Here is a 19,997-nt window from a genome sequence, read left to right on the forward strand (position 1 = left end):
TCTGATCCAAATTCTGAATTTTCTCAATCCAAACGAGTTCTATTCCACAATCGACCTTCAGGACGCTTACTTCCATGTGCCAATCCACCCCAGACACAGGAAGTATCTCCGCTTCACGGTCGGGCAGCTACACTTCCAATTCAAAGTCCTGCCATTCGGCCTCCGCTCAGCACCAAGGGTTTTTACCAAGATCATGGCCCCCGTAGCTGCCTTCCTACGTCTCCAAGGTATCCAATTTTACCCATACCTGGACGACTGCCTCATCAAGGCAAGCACTTTTCACCAGACGGAGCAGCACACTCAAGTTTGCGTCTCCCTTTTCCACGCCTTGGGGCTTTCAATCAATTGCCAGAAGTCACACTTTCAACCATCGCAACGGAGAAATTTTCTCGGAGCCTTGCTAGATTCTCGGCAGGGAAAAGTGTTCGTTTCCCAGGAAAGACAGGACCGCATGTTAATGATGGTGCGCTCCCTCCAATCAAAACTGTCCGTTTCTGTCCGAATGTTCAAATCATTCCTTGGCATGGCATCCTCGTGCATCCACCTCATTCCAAATTGCAGATTGCACATGAGGACTCTCCAGGAGGAACTGGACAGGCAGTGGAAACAGGTGTCGGGGTCCTTCGAGGACAAGGTCCTTTTAACACCTCGCATACAGAAAGCGCTGGAGTGGTGGGCTCACCCTCCACACATATCTGCGGGCCGTTCATTCCAGGACGAACCTCCAACTCTGACGCTTACGACAGACGCGTCTCTCGAAGGCTGGGGAGCGCATCTCGACGGCATGTCTGTGAAAGGGAAGTGGACGGCAATACAACGAACTTGGCACATCAATCGTCTGGAACTCTTGGCGATTTTCTTAGCCCTCAAATCTTTCCAGAGGTTAGTGCGGGGACACACTTTGCTGGTGAGGACGGACAACACCACCAGCATGCACTACCTCAACAAGCAGGGCGGCACGAGGTCTCTTCCACTTTCTCAACTAGCACAAGAAATATGGGATTGGGCGATTCAACGTCAAATTCATCTCACAGCCATTCACGTGCCAGGTGTGGCCAATGTTCTGGCGGATTCACTCAGCCCAGCGTCATCAGACAATCACGAGTGGGAACTCAATCAGCCCACGGTCGAGTACATCTTCCGGCGGTGGGGCCAGCCACGGATGGATCTTTTCGCGACTGCTGTCAACAAGAAATGCCCACGCTTTGCAAGTCGGCATCCCCACAGAGAGTTGAGCGGGAATGCATTTTCGATCGATTGGTCGAACGATTTCATCTATGCTTTCCCTCCACTTCCTCTGATCCCTCGATTGTTACACAGGATGAGGTTCCAACCTTGTCGCATCATCCTGATCGCACCCAAGTGGCCGAGACGTCCATGGTTCACGGACCTGCTCCTCTTCTCGCAGTCCGATCCGTTGCCACTCCATCCTCTGCCGCACCTCCTCACGATGCAGCAGGGACTAATTTGTCATCCGGATCCAGCATACCTTCAACTCCATGCCTGGAACCTGAGTACAATGAATTTGCACGTTTAACTATTGACAAGGACTGCAGGGAGGTGTTAGCGCGGGCTCGCGCACCCTCCACCATAAAAACGTACCAACTCAAGTGGAAACGTTTCTGTGTCTGGTGCCGCACCAAGGATTTGGACCCAATGACTGCAAAACCTGAACAAATTTTACCTTTCTTTTTATCCCTGGCAAAATCAGGTCTGTCCCACTCAACTCTTAAAGTGTTTCTGGCGGCGATTTCCCGTTTCCGCCATGATGGTTCCACATCTTTATGTTCTTCAAGGATCATTAAACAATTTTACAAGGGCCTTTTTAGGATGTTTCCACCTATCCGTCGCCCTCCGCCTGCCTGGCGTTTGAATTTGGTCTTGTCTCAACTACTTCTACCACCATTTGAACCTATTCACTCGGCAACTCTTAAATTTCTCACGTGGAAAGTTGCTCTTTTACTCGCCTTAACGTCCTCAAGACGTGTCAGTGACATCCAGGCGTTTACCATACAGCCTCCTTTCCTAAAATTCTCCAAAGAGGCTGTGACATTACGAACTAATCCTAAGTTCATCCCGAAGGTTCCCAGTGACTTTCATCTCAACGAACCTGTAATTCTGAAAACTTTCTTTCCTGCTCCGCAAACTCCAGCTGAGCGGTCATTGCATTCATTAGATTTGAAACGTTGTCTCAAATTCTACATTCAACGAACTGCACCTATCAGAAAATCGGATCAATTGTTTGTGGCATATGGTCCAACTTGCAAAGGACAACCTGTTACCAAGCAGACTATAACCAGGTGGATCTCCTCTACCATATCCTTCTGCCACCAACGGGCTGGAAAGCCCCTTCCTGCTCCTGTTCGAGCTCATTCAACTAGAGCAGTGTCTACTTCGGCTGCCCTTTTTGCGGGGGTACCCTTACGCCAGATCTGCAGAGCTGCTACTTGGTCGAGCAGCCATACTTTTACTAAGCACTACTGCCTGCAATCAACAGACGCCGCGGATGCGGCAGTGGGTCAAGCGGTGCTGCGGAATCTTTTCCAGTAAAGGTGAGCCTCTGTTGCTACCCGCCTCCAGTCATAAAGGTTTTTTCATAATTATGTTTTGGTATTTAGTGCATATTACCATATATATATATATATTTACCTTCTTTGCTTGATGTATTACCTTTATGACTCCTGTGATGTTTTTACTGCTTTCTACTCTATTCAAGCATGTGAATCTATGAAAGACACCCCTAATACTGGAGAAGAACTATAGTTACTTACCTGTAAACTGTGGTTCTCCAGTATTGGTGTCTTTCATAGATTCACATGCGACCCTCCCATCCTCCCCTCAGAGGCTCTCTTCTCCTCAGGCACTTTTACTTACTCTGTGCTACGAAAATCTGAGGACTTGGGCTTCTGAGGAGAAGGTTCTAGAGGAGGCTACAGCCTGATTGGCTGGAATGTGATCCAACACATAATGACTCTGATATGCTACTAAAGTGAGTTCTCCCTTAGGCTTTTCAATGGGCCTATTATGTTCTATGGTACTTTTAGAATTTACAATTTACTGCACTATATGTATGTATATTTTTATTAGTTATATTTTTCATGTATACATGCATATATGACTGCTATTTTATGTACCGTGGGACTCCCACTTCGACGACGGGGGATATTCAAGCATGTGAATCTATGAAAGACACCAATACTGGAGAACCACAGTTTACAGGTAAGTAACTATAGTTCGTATACAGCATATTCAAGCCTACAGAAAAGGAAAAGAAACGGTACCCATCAACCCACGCCATACAAACCACTAAAACCACCACCACATTGGGACGTAACATGTCAGAAGTAACCACAACCAGCGTATAAGGAGGGTGACCACGAGGTCAGGAGCAACCTTAAAATAATAAACAATCAGCGCATGGGAAGAAGCGCAGCAACGACCGTAAAGAAGAACGACACACACATCCAAAATATCACATGTAACGTTCAAAATGTTCATAATCACTGCCCGATCATCCCGGGACAAATCATGGAGGAGAAACAAATCGGAAAGAGCGAGGAAATCGAACAGTGGCCGGTGTCTTCCTATTTCACCCATGACTTCATCCCCCACTATGTCTCAAGGGGAACCCACGACATCCTCAACAGAAGCGTATTATTAAAACTATTTAGAGCACTCCCTTCCTTGAGTCATATTGACACCAGTAACTTAGAAAGCATAGAGTTTAAGCTAAATCCTGACCCAACCGGTCACAAAATTACTACAGCAACTTTCTTCGATAATTCCACCATCGAGCAGATCTGGCGGCAGCAGGAGTCATTTGCAAAATGGGGCATAGACATAAAAAAGCTAGCTCCCCCCTGATACCCAATCCCGCTATAACAACCAAACCCACCAGAGAGCATGCTGAAAGGCGCGAAATGCCCGGATGAACACAGTACAACAAAGAGTACAGTCCAAACCAGAAGGAAAATTACCATCACGTTTGCTCACCCAGAAGCAGTCAAGCATACAGGTCATAGGCAGACAAACATAACCAGAACCATCGGCAGAATGGCATGATTAAATTCAACCAGAGCAACAAAACCAGACAACGGCTGTAACATCTGCTCCTGGAATGTCAATGGCCTAAACACAAAACTAGAAGATCCTGACTTCATGGAATTCATCGAACAGTATGACCTTCTTTTTCAAGAGACGTGGCTGACAAACCCTTCATCAATGGTGGGATATAAAGAATATCTAAATCCTGCAAAAAGAGAATCGAAACACAAAAGATCAAAAGGGGCCTCTCCATCTTTGTCTCGACCTACATCTCATGGCAAGTTTCTGAAATAGACCTCGACTCAACTTTGGTGTTATGCATCATACTAGAGTCCTCACCCTTTTTTACTCTGCTAATATTGAATGTCTACATCCACGCATCACCTAAACAAAAGAGATCAAGTATCGAGACTATAGCAGCAACAATTGCTACCCTCAAACTTGCTCACCCTCATGCCAACATCATACTGTCAGGAGATTTCAACATTAATCTATTACAAGGCAGCAAAGAAAGATCAATAGGCCATACTCGACCCAGCAAACGAGGTGATCCACACGGTAACAGATGCGCATTCCTGCTGGAAGAACACTCCATGTGCATACTAAATGGACGAGTCTCGCTGGGGTATCTCCCAGCCTACACCAGGGTTACTCAAAAAACTGGATCAACCATTGATTATACACTAACAGATTCTCCCATACATCTCAAATTTCCAAAATTAAAGAAAGGACCACCATCCCCAAATCTTCTCTTTGCTCATAAGTACTGCAAATGTAATACCAGACAAAGCAATGTCCCAACAAACACAATGTTATAACGTGAAACAAATCACTTGGAAAAGGGAAATTACCGGTGATATCATGGCCACATGCACTGCTCGTATGGAGAGTTTTAAAGTCGAACCATCACTTACAAAGGTCTGGGTATCTTTCACTCATGATCTAAATAAGCAATTCACAAGACAAGGCAAGGGCCACAAAGTAGGAAGATCAGTGGGGGCAGCGTGGTTTAATAACAACCTAAGGATAAAAAAAAACAAACAACTGAATACACATTTAAGACTACTACGAACCCGAGGTTCAGAATCTTCACAGGACAGTCTTTCCCTAATATAAAAATCAAGGAAAAACCTAAAAAGGGACATCAAGTCGGCTACGAAACTTTAGAGAACTTCTCTGGGCAAAACTCCATCATGCCAGCAAACAAAGAGACTCCAAGGTCTTCTGGGAAGTCATTAACCAGCTATCAAATGGCAAGAACCGCCATTTTAACTCGGAAATAATGGAGGATGCTTGGAGAGCGCATATTGAACATACATACAACGCTATTCCACCTACTGACATCATGGATGTGGAATTCCTATAGCCCGACGCCCAGGACATATTGTTTGGGGTCAAGGGCAACAAGTTTTAATGTGTATTTTGTCCTTGGGACAAGTAGGCCCAACCCTCTGCAGCACAAACCCTTTGGGTCGACCAGACCACAGACAACATGACCACCCTTAAACAAGCCATCCGCAAGCACCACCAGCTCATCCGCACCACCAAGAAGAAATCACTAAAAGATCGACTGGACAACAACGCCCACGACAGCAAGGAACTCTTCAGCATCGTCAAGGAGTTCTCCAACCCCAGCACCGGCAACAACGACATCACTCCCTCACAAGATCTCTGCGACTCTCTCGCCTCGTTCTTCCACCACAAGATCGCCGACATCCACAACAGTTTTGGCGCTCCACCCATGCACCCAACCATCAAACCAACGCCCCCCACCACCACCCTCCGCACCTGGACCACAGTGACCACCGAAGACACAGCCCGCACGATGAACACCATCCACTCCGGATCACCCACCGACCCGTGCCCCCACCACGTCTTCAACAAGGCCGACTCCACCATCGCACCCCAACTCCGGAACATCATCAACTCCTCCTTCAACACCGCCACCTTCCCGGAGTGCTGGAAGCATGCCGAGCTCAGCGCCCTACTGAAGAAACCAACAGCGGACCCCACCGACCTCAAGAACTTCCGCCCCATCTCGCTCCTCCCTTTTCCTGCTAAAGTCATCGAGAAGATCGTCAACAGACAGCTGGCCTCCTTCCTCGAGACGAACGGATCTCTCGACCCCTCACAGTTCGGTTTCAGAGCCAACCACAGCACCGAAACCGCCCTCATCGCAGCCACTGACGACATCCGAGCCCTGCTCGACAACGGGGAAACAGCGGCACTCATCCTCCTAGACCTCTCTGCAGCGTTCGACACTGTCTGCCACCGCACCCTAGTTCAACGCCTCAGCAACATCGGCATCCAGGAGAAGGCACTGGAGTGGATCGTCTCGTTCCTTGCCGGAAGAACACAGAGAGCTCGCCTCCCCCCGTTTCGATCCGAGGCCACTGAAGTCATCTGCGGCGTACCACAAGGATCATCACTCAGCCCCACCCTCTTCAACGTCTACATGAGACCTCTTGCAGCCATCGCACGCCAACACAACCTCAACATCATCTCCTACGCCGACGACACCCAGCTGATCCTCTCCCTCACCAGGGACCCCGACACCGCCAGAACCAGCCTACACGAAGGGATGAAAGACGTCGCCGAATGGATGAAGACCAGCCGCCTGAAACTGAACTCAGACAAGACGGAAGTCCTCATCCTGGGACCATCACCCTCCGCCTGGGACGACTCCTGGTGGCCCCCCGCCCTGGGCACCGCTCCCAAACCAACAGACTACGCACGCAACCTGGGCTTCATCCTGGACTCCTCCCTCTCGATGACCAGACAAGTCAACGCCGTCTCATCATCTTGCTTCCACACCCTACGCATGCTCCGCAAGATCTTCCGATGGATCCCGACCGAAACCAGGAAGACGGTCACCCAGGCACTCGTCACCAGCCGACTGGACTACGGAAACACCCTCTACGCCGGAACCACAGCCAAGCTACAGAGAAGACTCCAACGCATCCAGAACGCATCCGCCCGACTCATCCTGGACATCCCCCGATGCTGCCACATCTCCAGCCACCTGAGGGACCTGCACTGGCTCCCCGTCAACAAGAGGATCACGTTCAGGCTCCTCACCCACGCACACAAGTCTCTCCACGACCTGGGCCCCAAGTACCTCAATGACCGCCTGACCTTCTACACACCCACCCGCCAGCTACGATCGACCACACACGCCCTCGCCACCGTTCCACGCATCCGAAGAGCCACCGCCGGAGGAAGATCCTTCTCCTACCTGGCGGCCAAAACATGGAACTCCCTCCCCATCCACCTTCGACTGACCCAGGACCATCTCGCCTTCAGAAGACAACTCAAGACCTGGCTGTTCGAACAGTAGCGGACCCCTTCCCCAAGCGCCTTGAGACTCTCCCGGGTGAGTAGCGCGCTATACAAGTGTTATGATTGATTGATTGATTGATTGGCTGCCAGTTTGCAGTAGCACATTAAGGACCAGGTGGGGCACTACCTGAAGTTAAGTTATTATTTGTATGCCTACGTTAATTCTGTTCAAACTTATATTTATGGTTCATTAATTGAAAGCCTTTATTATTAGGATGAGTAAATGTAAGTTCTGACTGCACTACTGACAGTGATTTCAGTATAAAAATGTGTACTCACGGTTTCAAAGTTTAGCAATATGAGGCTAGACATAATGCTCCCAGAAAACTCTCTGATTAGATGCAAATATTTGTAGAAGCTTGAAAGCAAGATTAATGACTCTTTGCTTTCAATATAAAATGTTCCTAAAAAAATGAAAGTATGAAAACATTTTTTGCTAAACTACTGTGGAATTTCAGGTACCATTTCTTTGCAGCATCATTTAGTAAAATGTGTGGATGCATGCAAATATTTCACACAAATATTCATATTGGAAAATCAGTGTAACCAGTTTCAATAAGATTATGAGAAACATACAAATAAACAAGCATTGGCAAAGCCAGTAGGTCTGAAACTAGTGGTCAGCTTTTTAGTTTTGCCAATACGTGACTTGTTTTGGCATGGTTTTTGTAAAGCCTTCTTGATGTGAGAGCTGTTGGGCCCTCACCATTATAACAAACATTGGCAAAATAAAAAAAAATTGGTCTAAAAAAAGGAAACACTGCCACATTAGTTACTTCCACTGAACAAAACTACTTTGTGTGCCAATATACTCCTTGTGAAAGAGCTTAATGCCGTCACTCACAGTAAAGCCAGCCGATACAGAGAGAGGGAGAGAGAATTTTAATAAACACAAAAAGGTTGTGGTTAACGCCAGTCTAAATTAGGGGCCCGATTATTAAAGAAAGTCTCAAAAGTGCACCCTTGGTATATGTCCTTGCATTATGTGCAGCTATATAGCTTTCGTGAATTGACAAGAATTTACAGAAGTAGGACAAGAAATGTACTCTAGAAAATATTTGTGAACTGCAGTTTATCATGAGCAAATATGCATGTGTAGATTTGCTCATGCGAAAACCTGATTGTTTGCAAGGTCATTTTCCCATCAACCACTTTTTTCCCAACTCTGGAAGCAGGTTTACGTCTGCCATTGTCAGTAGTAAATTTCCAACATTTCTCGGTATGGGAAAATATTAGAGAAGAGTGATTGAAAACCCTTAAAACATGCAAGTTAGTAGGTTTGCACAGACTTAAAGGGCATTCCAACCGTGGAACTATTGCTTACCACTACCTTCAGTCCCAGTATGTAGACCTGCAGAAACGTGGCAACATAAAGGGACTGCGAGTATTCAAAAACTACTAGGGTATCAGCCCTGGCATAATCAGAGAGGCTATATAAGAGCTCTTATATAATGAGATTGTTGCCATAATTTGTCGCCGAACCACATGGCACCAAAGGGACAAGTGGATTTTGTTACAAGACAAGTAGATTTATGAAGCAACCTGCCCATGGACTAGTAGATGTTTAAATAAATTCCACACCCCTGTGACATACTGACAGTCTTGATCCTGCACCCAATAGGAACAGTCCAGCCTCAACTGCCAGGCCAGGTCCTCCCTGGAATGGAAACTAGCACCCTAGGACCGGTTTCAGGGTTTCACCCCTCATCAGCCAGGATAGCCATACTACTGTTGTTGGAGAGCACTGGAGTCTGGGCATACCCGTCTCACTCGGGGTGACAAATGCAAAAAGAACAATTGATGGCCAGAATGCAGAACAATGTCATATATTCACCCCAGTACAGAGATCTCGGCCTAAATCAATTGTTTTTTGCTCCCCATGCCGTTCCAATTTGAACCCAGCCATATGCAAATCAGTCTTGACCCTGCAAATTATCTGGACAAAGTTAATTAATGTCTGAAACACAGATTACAATCTTCTCATTTGTTATATCAGCTCCAGCTGAGACCTCTTCTTCCATCTCAACTCAATTTCTAAAGTTAAATTATATAAATTACCCTTTCTGTGTAACATTACAAACTCACAGTTAACAAGTACTTACAGCTGTGCTACATTCTCTAATGTGCTGTCATATCTAAAAAATAATTTTATCCACACATCTCCCCATGCTTGTGCTCTGTATGTGGTAAAACATGTATCGTCTGAGTGTTTAAGCTCTTATTTACAAACAGAAGGAATGAAAAGAAAGAGAAAAAAGAATAAATCGTATCACCTGATATATTGTTTTGCTTGCTATTTTTTCTAGGAAAAGATTTGGGCATTCACTAGTAAATTTGGTGTGTACAATCATACCGATGTTGTTATATTTCATTTAGCACCGCCCTATAGACTTAGCTGGTATTTGCGTGCAGACAAGTCAGTTGTTGGCAGATGCAAGGGTATTGTTGGTTAGTGTTGGGGAAAGGATGAAGATTGTGAGAGGAAGTGATGTAGAGGGAAGATTTGTCTTCATGCTCAAGGATGTTGAGTAGAACCTTTCGACAATTAGGAGACACAAGCAAATAATTGGGGGTCAATTGGTTATTAATGTGAGATAGAGAAGAAGTGTTAGAAGCTTTTTTCAAGAAGGGATGTCTAGAATAAGAGAGAGAGTTTACCAGTATGAAGTAGGTGAATTAGGTGCGGGTCATGTAGGGATAGAGTTAGAAGGAGATACGGCAATTAGCCTTCTTTTGTTAGGTTATGTAATTGTAAGTGGACAGTGTGCTAAAGTAGGGCTGGAATCGAGTGTTCAAGTAAAATTAAGATTCCGAAAGGAGCAAGTAATGGTGGTGCTTGAAGCACGATGGGAGACATCCTGTCTCCTCACAGTGGAAGAGTTGTTAGGCGAAATAGAGAGAGAGAGTTTAGAGGGAGTGAGGTTAGGTGAGAGGATGAAACGGTGTGTCGTGTAGTTCCTATATTCCCAATAGGCTCTGCGCATTGGAATAATATAAACGATAGTGTAGACGTAGGACTGAGGTCAACTAGGTCTCTATTGAATATGTTAGACTTAATTATGAATGCCAGCTAGCTCAGAGGCCACTAGAAACTTTCTCGAGTGAACAGGAATGTGTTAACTTTCCTGAATAGACAAGAAGGGATTCGTTTCTGACAACCGCATAAACATGACAACTTTGCTCCCCTAGAACAAGGAGTATATCTCCAGAGTCGCGGAAACAATAGATAGCTATTTCACTCAGTCAATCGTGCATGCTTAGTTTCACCAGGAATGCAGAGAAATAGAGAGACGGGCGTTTTCAATAAAAGTGGTTATTTATTGAGCAGTCTTCTTTCTCATGCAAGAGAAGTGAATTGCCACAATTGCAATACTTGTTATAAAGTAAAGTGCGTACAGTAAAAAGAGTATTATGAAATAATATTGTAAAAGCATTTATATGGTTCCTAAGCCATAAGATACTTAAAATGGATAAAATACATACAATGATAAAAGTTGACTAAACGTACTCAACTGGTGCTTTCTAAAATACGCCTACCCCCCGGTGTACCTAACCTAAGCCTAGTACGTGGGAAGGAGTAGATGAGTTGTACTTTTAGTTAAGATAGTTTTTGCCAAGAATCTGAATTAAGAATTCTCTACGGGTCTAATCAGCTCCGTACCTTGGTTATAGAATGAAGGAGGTCTTGTATCTCTCTCTCAGGACTCGATCTCCCAGCAACCCGCGAGGGTGACCGGAAAACACTGGAGCTGGATTTCTCGGCAAGAGAAAAGACAGCGTCTATCTCAGTGCGTCAATGGGATGGTCGCTTCCTTCGGCACTCGCATCAGCAGGGCGTCGGGCAAGTAGATAGCCGATCTGCTCCAAACCACCATGTGTTTGCTAAGGCAGATGCTGGTATATTTATACCTGGAAGGTGCCGAGTTTGACGTTTTGCTAAGGCAGATGCTGGTATATTTATACCTGGAAGGTGCCGAGTTTGACGTAAGGTTGGACATAAGACGTCACTAAGAACTTGCAGTTCTTTCAGGACTCCAGGAGTTCTTGGACAAATCAGAACAGAAACAGGGGGAATCCCCGGGCTGCTGGAGGTTTGGTTTGTTTAAAGAACACGTTGTACTTTCTAGGAGTCTATGGGAGTATCCTTGCCATATTTGGACTGCATTGGCTATGACTAAATATGGATATGATTCTTATGCCTTTATAAGTATATGATTTGATATAACCACATAAGGGCATAAATCGGGAATATTTAAATCGGGTCCTAGATACGTTCACAACAGGTGATAGAATGTTTAGGGTCAGAAGAGGAGGTTGGGATGGCAGAAGGGGTTGCTGATGTGTTAAGTGGAAGATGGGAAGGATGCTCAGAGCTAGCTCAGGAGTGGGGAGATCTGGAACTAGGGAAGATGCAGAGTGATTACGAGAAAGACGGAGTTACGAGTGTAGGTAGGTAGAAAGGGCTTAGGCAGGGCTGGCTTGAGTGGGAGAGGTGTGTATGGGTAGGATGGTGGATAGGGACCTGGGGTGCAGGTAGGTAAAGGTAAGCAGGAACAGGGTTGAGAAAATATGTGAAATGGAGAAAGCTGCACTGAGGACTAGGTTCCAACAACATACAAGGTTAAGGTTTTTGAGATGCACACCTCTCTGGGTAAAAGAAAAGATGAGAACCGTGACATGCAACAGCATGGTGACCACAGAGGCAGGAGGATGCAGTTGTTTCGAAGACATGGATTATAAGCAGTTGGCCTGAGTGTCCTCCTTGTGAAACGCCATTCTTCGGTGCGGGCACTGGAGCAGCATCCCAGCTTGCAGAAGCTGAGGCCCACTGCAGGTGAACACTCATAAAACTGTAGGCCTGGGACAAGTACCTTCCTCACAAACCCAAGTGAAACAACATATTGACTGACCAAGAAAAGCAGTTGCAGTGCACCTGCTGTGGATATGGTGTCTGCCGCAGGAAGATGCTACCTTCTCGCTCAGCCTGGAGTGATGGAGATGGGGGCTGACCCAGAGTCTTCCATTGAATCTGGCCCTGGCAGTTGAGGACTCATGGTGGAAGAGACCATTTGGAGCAGACAGTTAGTGTTCGTGCATGAGTGAAGAATTGTCTCTCTGATGGGTGCCTAAGACCACCTAGGTGCAATACCAAGATATTAATGGGGTAGTTACATCTGCAGAGTGTGTTCGGTTTTGCGTTAGAAGTCGTGAGAAATTGCCCAATTGGTTAAGAGGGTGGAAACCCCACTGAGGCCACAACCACAATTCTTGGCAGGGTGAACCACAAAAGTCACTAAATTGACCTGTGCTTAATCCTCTGGTAGCTTGGCACAAAAGCAGTCAGGATTAATTTAGGGGCACAGTATTAAGTATTTATGCAGCACACAAACAGCAATAAAGTGAAAACACAACACAAGTGATAAATTCACATCAATTTAGAAAAATAGAGTACAATTTAATAAACACAATGTGAACAAAATGTAAAAAGTCCAATCAGAACTGGAGATATGCAGTTTCAAAAATGTAAGGCCAGTTTAGCACCCAAAAGCACGAAGCGCCAATGGTGGGTTTTTGTTTGTGCTAGACCGGGACAAACTCACAAGTTCAGGCCCACCACGATGGAGTGCAGGCCTGATACAGGGACCTTGGGAGGCACCACTTGGGGATTAGGAATTTACTCCAGCAGAGGTCCAGTTGCAGATTCAGGCAGGACCAGTTGCCAGTTGCAGGGAGGCCTTGTGTGCTTGTTGTGTCCCTGAAGCTTATAATAGGAGATCAGCCAACTGACTCGTAGAGTCACCTTGGTAGTCCTGGATTCAAGAGATAGTCCTCTCTCCTTTAAGCAGCAAAGCAGGCCTCAAGCAGCATGGTAGTCCTCTGAAGAACACGACAGGCCTCAAGCAGCAGGGCAGTCCTCTGAAGATTAAGGCAGGCCACAAGCAGCAGGTCAATCCACTGGTAGCAACAGGGTAGACAACTGAGAAACAAGGCAGGCCTCAAGCAGCAGAGCAGGCCTCTTAGAAACATACCAGGCCTCAAGCAGCAGGGCAGTCCTCTGGAGTACAAGGCAGTCCTGTAGTCTTCTGTAGGCCCAGGAGTGTTCTGAAGAGTGGGTCTGAGGGTCCACTATTTATACCTGGTACCTGCTTTGAAGTAGAAGAAACTTCTGGAGTTTTCCCCCAACATAGGGTTCTGGAATTTCCTTCCTCCCTGTCCAGGGGCTAAAATGCATAGTGTGACAAAAGCTTGGTGTCAAGTGGGCCCACATTTCATTTTTACGAAGGACAGGACAGGACAGAGCTTATCAGGGCTCTCCACACCGGTGTTACCTATGACTGAATAGCAACACTACCTAAAAGTATTAATGATAAACAGATGAGGATAACTATATTTGTTATTAGGAAGCATCTAACAGCCCAATAGGCCGATGAAAGATCACCTAGTAGGAACTCGTACCCTGACACCTATATCGTCTTACTTCATCTATTATTGTTAGTGAAATACGAAATACAGTTTGTGGTCATGAAGGAAGTGATCCACCTCTCAGCCTTCCATACCAAATGAAGAGTCAGAGAAACAGTGGAGAATATTCACCAATAATCGTTTATTAGTATACGCTCAGAACTGGGCTCCATCTGCACAGTCTCGTAAGAGTCCTACAGAAGGAACTGAGGAACGGTAAGCATAAAGATACATTATGTATGTTGCATGATTAACTAAGAACATGCTCACAGTGGAATTTCCAAGCAGATGTGGCCGGACAGCATAAAGAGAAAAAGACTTCTAATCTTGTTTCTTGCACAACTCAGAACATTTTCAAGGCCATTCCACCCTGCACTGCGATCAAACTGCCAGACAGATGGGAAAGGGCCTTGACCAAGAGGGAAAGCTCTGAACAGTTCTTTGTACGAAAACAAAACTTAGCAAAGGGTATTTCTCGGAACTGGGCGGGATTAGTTTCGAATATCACACAAAATGGAGTCTGAAAAAGAAAATGACTCAGTGAATGCTAACTAATACATGGCATTAGAATAGAATAGAATAGAATATGCTCTTATATAGCGCATGTCTACCCGAAAGTATCCCAGCGCTGCGGACGTGCGGTAAGGAGCAGATGGAGTTTTATGGGAAAAGCCATGTCTACAGTTTTCTACAGAACGCGAGGTGGTTGGTTTCCTGACGGATGGGGAAAGGCAGGGAGTTCCAAAGCCTGGATGCGTTGTAAGAGAAAAGGCACCCTCCTGTGCGGGACTTCCTGATTCTGGGGACCTCGGCTAGAAGTAGGTCATTAGAACGAAGGCTCCTGGTTGCTTTGTAGGGTTTGATAAGGTTGTTAAGAATAGGGAGGCCTATGCCCTGCAAATTTTTGTGTGCTGTGCAGAGAGCTTTAAAGTGTATTTGCTCTTGCATCGGGAGCCAGTGGAGTGTTTTTAAGGCCGGTTTAGCTGAGGAACGGTTGTTAGTGCCTGTAAGGAGCCTTGCTGCTGAGTTCTGGACTATCTGGAGTTTGTGGATAACAGAGGTGGGGGCTCCTAGATACAGGGCGTTGCCATAGTCCAGCCTCGATAGGATGAGGGCTTGAATTAGAATTTTTTTTAGAGTTCTCAGGTAGGAGAGCATCAGCAAGCATAATCTAACAAGCCTTCCTTTCAGCATGAGCTCAAGACATTTTCTGTTATGCAAAAACAGAGAAAACAGGCACATATTTGGAACATCATTAGAAGCGGATAGAGCACCGAAATGAGACATGTAATCAAGGTGAAGCTATGGGCACACTTTACAGTCAACATCAGAAATTGGTACAGCAAGAAGGGATGAGTCCTCAAATATTCCCTCATCTATATTCATAAGACCATCAACGTCAACTTGGAGCATCATAGCTGCAGTAATATGGGCTGATATTTTCTGTTTGGGCGTGAAAATAGCGGCACAATAGGAACAACAAAGGGGAAGGCATTGAAAGAGAATTCAATAGAATATTAATACTGCTATAAGATAAACTATTTCCTTAAGGATCCAACCCCAATTACCCAAAGGAGACCAACTTCAATTTTCACTTTCAATCCCCTTGACATTATCAATGATGTCCATAATGTGTTGTGTTATATTCTTTCTTTCAACAACAAGAGAGTCAGGGCTAAAGATAGTCACTCTTCTACCCCACTACAAAATATTTCAACAACAAAAGAGCAACTAACGGTTAAATCACTATGTACAAGTGAAAAAGGCAAAACAAACAGATCAAAATGTGAAATTGAGAGACAACCTATTCGTAATGAAAAAATTGTACTATTTGTAAAAAGAACCCTCACTCATCCTAGTGATGATATGCTTCATCATGGGGTTCCCACGGGGGAAATCGAATATCTCCCCCGTGTGCTACAACGCCTGCAATTGCAGCGGAGCAGGTTGATAGTGATATGAGTGCTGTGTGCTCAGTGAATATGGGTGAAAAGTTAAAAGTAAACAACAGTGCCCAAAAAACTTTATTCGTAGATCTGTTGGTCACATTAAAAACAGATGAGGAGACTGTTATATTTGTTGTAATATTAACTATCTCCTACAAAAATAATAAGGTCAACATGTTTCTGCTGTCAATAGAAGCCAATTATGGCGCAGCTTTCATCAGGACCAAAAAAGTGTGTAATCCCCCGGGGGTCCGTACACGCTAAGGCACGTCCACACCGTGAAGATATTTGTGTGAAAAACAGAAAAAAATTAATTAAGGTTTTTTCTTTATGTGAAAAGACTTACGGTTTTGTACCGTATCGTCATGTACTCACTGTAAATCAACCGGAGCCCAACCTGAAATAACATATAAAAGCAAAACATCATTCATTACATGTTTGTTCAGCATCAATAGTTCATTTTGCTAACATCATTATGGTTGTCTTCATGTTTCAACAGCTGTGCTGTGTCTGTGACCTCATAAGAACAATATCTAGGGAGGTATTCAGATTGTTAGGCAATTCTTAATATCACCACTCCCCCTGTCTGTGGGTTCTGAAACTCAACCAAACTTCGGTCATGTTTAGGAATTGTGCCTTATTCTCAATTTGTGAAAAGACATTGTTTTAAAATAGAAACAAGAAATACATTCTCTCAAGCTACCCCTGTTATTAAAGGAAATAATCCCATGTTAGACTACAAAATCGACTGTTAGAATCTCTACATTATGAGTATGGTTATAAGCAGAAGTCTCTACTCACATCTAGTCTGATCAGGAGCAAGCCCCTTAGAAAAACAGCGCGGCTCAGTCTTCACGCTGCGTGTCCACTGTAAAACGATATGCAAACAGGACCCGTTTTGCAAACAGCAGACTCAGACTGTGGCCTCATTTCTTAAAGAATAACCCTATGAAAAACGCTACTAGGCTTCAAACACTTACTTTGAACACAGCGACTCGCCGCCATTCACCTATTTTGGGAAACGCTGTTCTCTGAACATCGCGTTCACCGGCTTGCGCATGTTGTTATGAGCATTGCGCACGTCACCACGCTCAGAGCGTAATGTGGCTTGGTCAGCTGACTGTTGACGTGTAATGGTTGGCGAGCAACATAAAGAGTGGACTAGACACCCACCATTCCAAACGCAAGGTGATTTCCATTACTCTTAGAATTACTGGTAATATTTACGTTTAGATGTTATTCTACAAATTACGATTTCCATTTATATGGACCTGTAAGTAAACAGATGGTCCTATTCTTTGTGTCATTCAACTTCAAGAAATTTCACGATCCTGAATGTGGTTGCAAAACAGGTTGCAACTGAGAAAACAAAGAAGGGCAACACAAAGAGTGGACTAGGCACCCACCAATCCGGCTACATAGGAATATCATTTACTCATCATTCAGAAAATTCAAAAAATTCCTGATAATGCTCTCACATTGATGTTATTTTGCAATTTCCGACTTTTAAATTACTGTGTATGTGCACCTATAAAATAAAAAACAAATAAACACAGATGGTTCTATCCTCTGTCTCATTCTGTATTGAGAGACTCCACCCTCCTGATTGAAACTACCAGGTAGACTATACTTGAGACAACAAAGAAGGTTGCAATTCCTCGTCTCTCATAGAAGTAGAGCTTACATCAGAGTTCTATAGTGCACTTAACAATTGTTTCTACTGTGATTATCATCGTGTGTCAATTACTAATTCATGTCTGTGATCTCATGTACCTTTCTAGAAAAAGGAATCTTTGATCATTAAACATTGGAAATTCCGAATCTAGAGACATGTATCATGATTGTTATCCCTGGGCCAGTCTTAGCGTCTCATTACAGTGTTCCAGGGGATGTCGTCATTCAGCCCGGATACATGGCTGGACAAGCGATGTATCCATCTCTGTTCCTTCTCAAACAGACTCGACTCTGATCCATACTCAAGATGCTCTAAAACAGTCCAGTGGATATCTGTAGGGGAGTGTTTATGCTCCTTAAAATGTGTGGTGAATTTGGTGTTGTCTTTGCCACATCTTATATTGCTGCGGTGTTCACCAATCCGTAGCGTGTTCACCAATCCGTAGCTTAACCATCCTCTTGGTCATCCCTACGTATCTCAATTCGCAAGGGCATGTTAATAAATACACGACATTGCACGTGTTGCAGTTTGTGTGTTGTCGTTGATACCAAGTTTTTCCTGGTTCCAGAGTGAGTACTTTGGATACGGATGTGAGGGAACAGACGCTACATCCTCCACAAGGAAAATGGCCACATACAGGAGGAAGACCCCATGCATCCAGGACACTTCTTGTTTTCTGTTCCTGTCGCCGTGGGCGGGTATGAACCAAGGAGTCCTTCAAACTCCTAGCCCTCTTAAAAGAGAATAAAGGTTTCTCCCAATTGCAGTTATTGGAGGTCAGAATCCTCCAGTGTTTTTTGATGCTCCGGCTTACTGCATTTGAAACTACATTGTACGTTGTAACGCATGTCAACGGTATCTCTTGGTTGGTTGCTTTTGGGATGTTTTCCAGAAGAGCATCGCGATTTTGATTACGTGCCCTCTTGTAACTTTTACCCAGAAGACGATTGGGATATCCCCTCCTTTGTAACGTGCTACGTCGTGTATTTAATAACATGCCCTTGCGAATTGAGATACGTAGGGATGACCAAGAGGATGGTTAAGCTACGGATTGGTGAACACCGCAGCAATAAAGGTTTGTGGCAAAGACAACACCAAATTCACCACACATTTTAAGCAGCATAAACACTCCCCTACAGATATCCACTGGACTGTTTTAGAGCATCTTGAGTATGGATCACAACCCCCAGTCCAGGTCCAGCCATGTATCCGGGCTGAATGACGACATCCCCTGGAACACTGTAATGAGACGCTAAGACTGGCCCAGGGATAACAATCATGATACATGTCTCTAGATTCGGAATTTCCAATGTTTAATGATCAAAGATTCCTTTTTCTAGAAAGGTACATGAGATCACAGACATGAATTAGTAATTGACACACGATGATAATCACAGTAGAAACAATTGTTAAGTGCACTATAGAACTCTGATGTAAGCTCTACTTCTATGAGAGACGAGGAATTGCAACCTTCTTTGTTGTCTCAAGTATAGTCTACCTGGTAGTTTCAATCAGGAGGGTGGAGTCTCTCAATACAGAATGAGACAGAGGATAGAACCATCTGTGTTTATTTGTTTTTTTATTTTATAGGTGCACATACACAGTAATTTAAAAGTCGGAAATTGCAAAACAACATCAATGTGAGAGCATTATCAGGAATTTTTTGAATTTTCTGAATGATGAGTAAATGATATTCCTATATAGCCGGATTGGTGGGTGCCTAGTCCACTCTTTGTGTTGCCCTTCTTTGTTTTCTCAGTTGCAACCTACAACAGCTTTGCTTCGTAATGTTCCCATTGCAGAGATCTGCAGGGCTGCCACTTGGAAGTCGGTCCATACCTTTGCTAAGCATTACTGTCTGGACTCTGATGCCAGAGCGGATGCTCAGGTTGGGCAGGCTTCGTTGAGAAATCTGTTTGCACAGTAGTGGTGTTATCTTTTTCCTCCACTGCCGGATTGGTTGTTGGGATGGGCTTGCCATTCTATTCACTAGATTATGACTATACACAGAGATCCCCTACTACAGAATGAGTAGTTTCTTACCTGTAACTCCAGTTCTGTAGTAGGGGTATCTCTGTTATAGTCATAAGCGCCCGCCTTCCTCCCCAGTGGAGAAAATGGTACTGTACTGTATGCTACAGGCCTTGCTTTATACACCTTCAAAAAGAACTGAAAGTAAAAAGACTTTGGCTGTGCATCCTGGGATACCGAGGGTCTCTGGAGAGATCCTTAAAGGCACAGTATCCCTTTTCAAGACACATAATGGCAGCCTATGGGGGCTTGCCTGTCCAACCCTTCCTCTCTATCATCTCAAGGATTTTGGTGAAGGGGAGTTTTCACTGAGAGGAAAACTTGGTAAAATAGTGTTAAACCGGACATGGTGGGCTGTCCTTTTTGCTGTTTAGATGAAGTGGTGGCCTTTGCAGCCTTGTATATGTTAGGCTGCATTATTTGTCTTAATTCTCTCTTAAGTGTCTATGCAGGACTGCAACGAAGACAGTTTAAGAGATTATTTTTGATTGCTCCGGGGT

The 19,997-nt window shown here is 44.7% G+C and overlaps 2 protein-coding genes across 10 annotated transcripts in view; one reads left to right on the forward strand and one right to left on the reverse strand.

Annotated features, from left to right (window-relative positions):
* PLPP7 (phospholipid phosphatase 7 (inactive)) overlaps nucleotides 1-16,879 on the reverse strand; it is a 292,964-nt gene extending 276,085 nt beyond the window's left edge. Inside the window, exons 1-3 of one of the 2 annotated variants that reach the window (XR_013595144.1) lie at nucleotides 16,772-16,879; nucleotides 16,593-16,659; nucleotides 16,138-16,188 (exon numbers count right to left, since the gene is read on the reverse strand). The gene's annotated coding sequence lies outside the window, so the exon portion shown is untranslated. The remainder of the gene's footprint in view (nucleotides 1-16,137; nucleotides 16,189-16,592; nucleotides 16,660-16,771) is intronic. The other variant, XR_013595145.1, reaches the window with a different exon arrangement.
* FAM78A (family with sequence similarity 78 member A) overlaps nucleotides 1-19,997 on the forward strand; it is a 984,894-nt gene that overhangs the window by 56,493 nt on the left and 908,404 nt on the right. The window lies entirely within an intron of this gene.

The sequence above is a fragment of the Lissotriton helveticus genome, chromosome 5_1 (assembly GCF_964261635.1).
Source record: "Lissotriton helveticus chromosome 5_1, aLisHel1.1, whole genome shotgun sequence".
In the NCBI taxonomy this organism is placed as follows: Eukaryota; Metazoa; Chordata; class Amphibia; order Caudata; family Salamandridae; genus Lissotriton; species Lissotriton helveticus.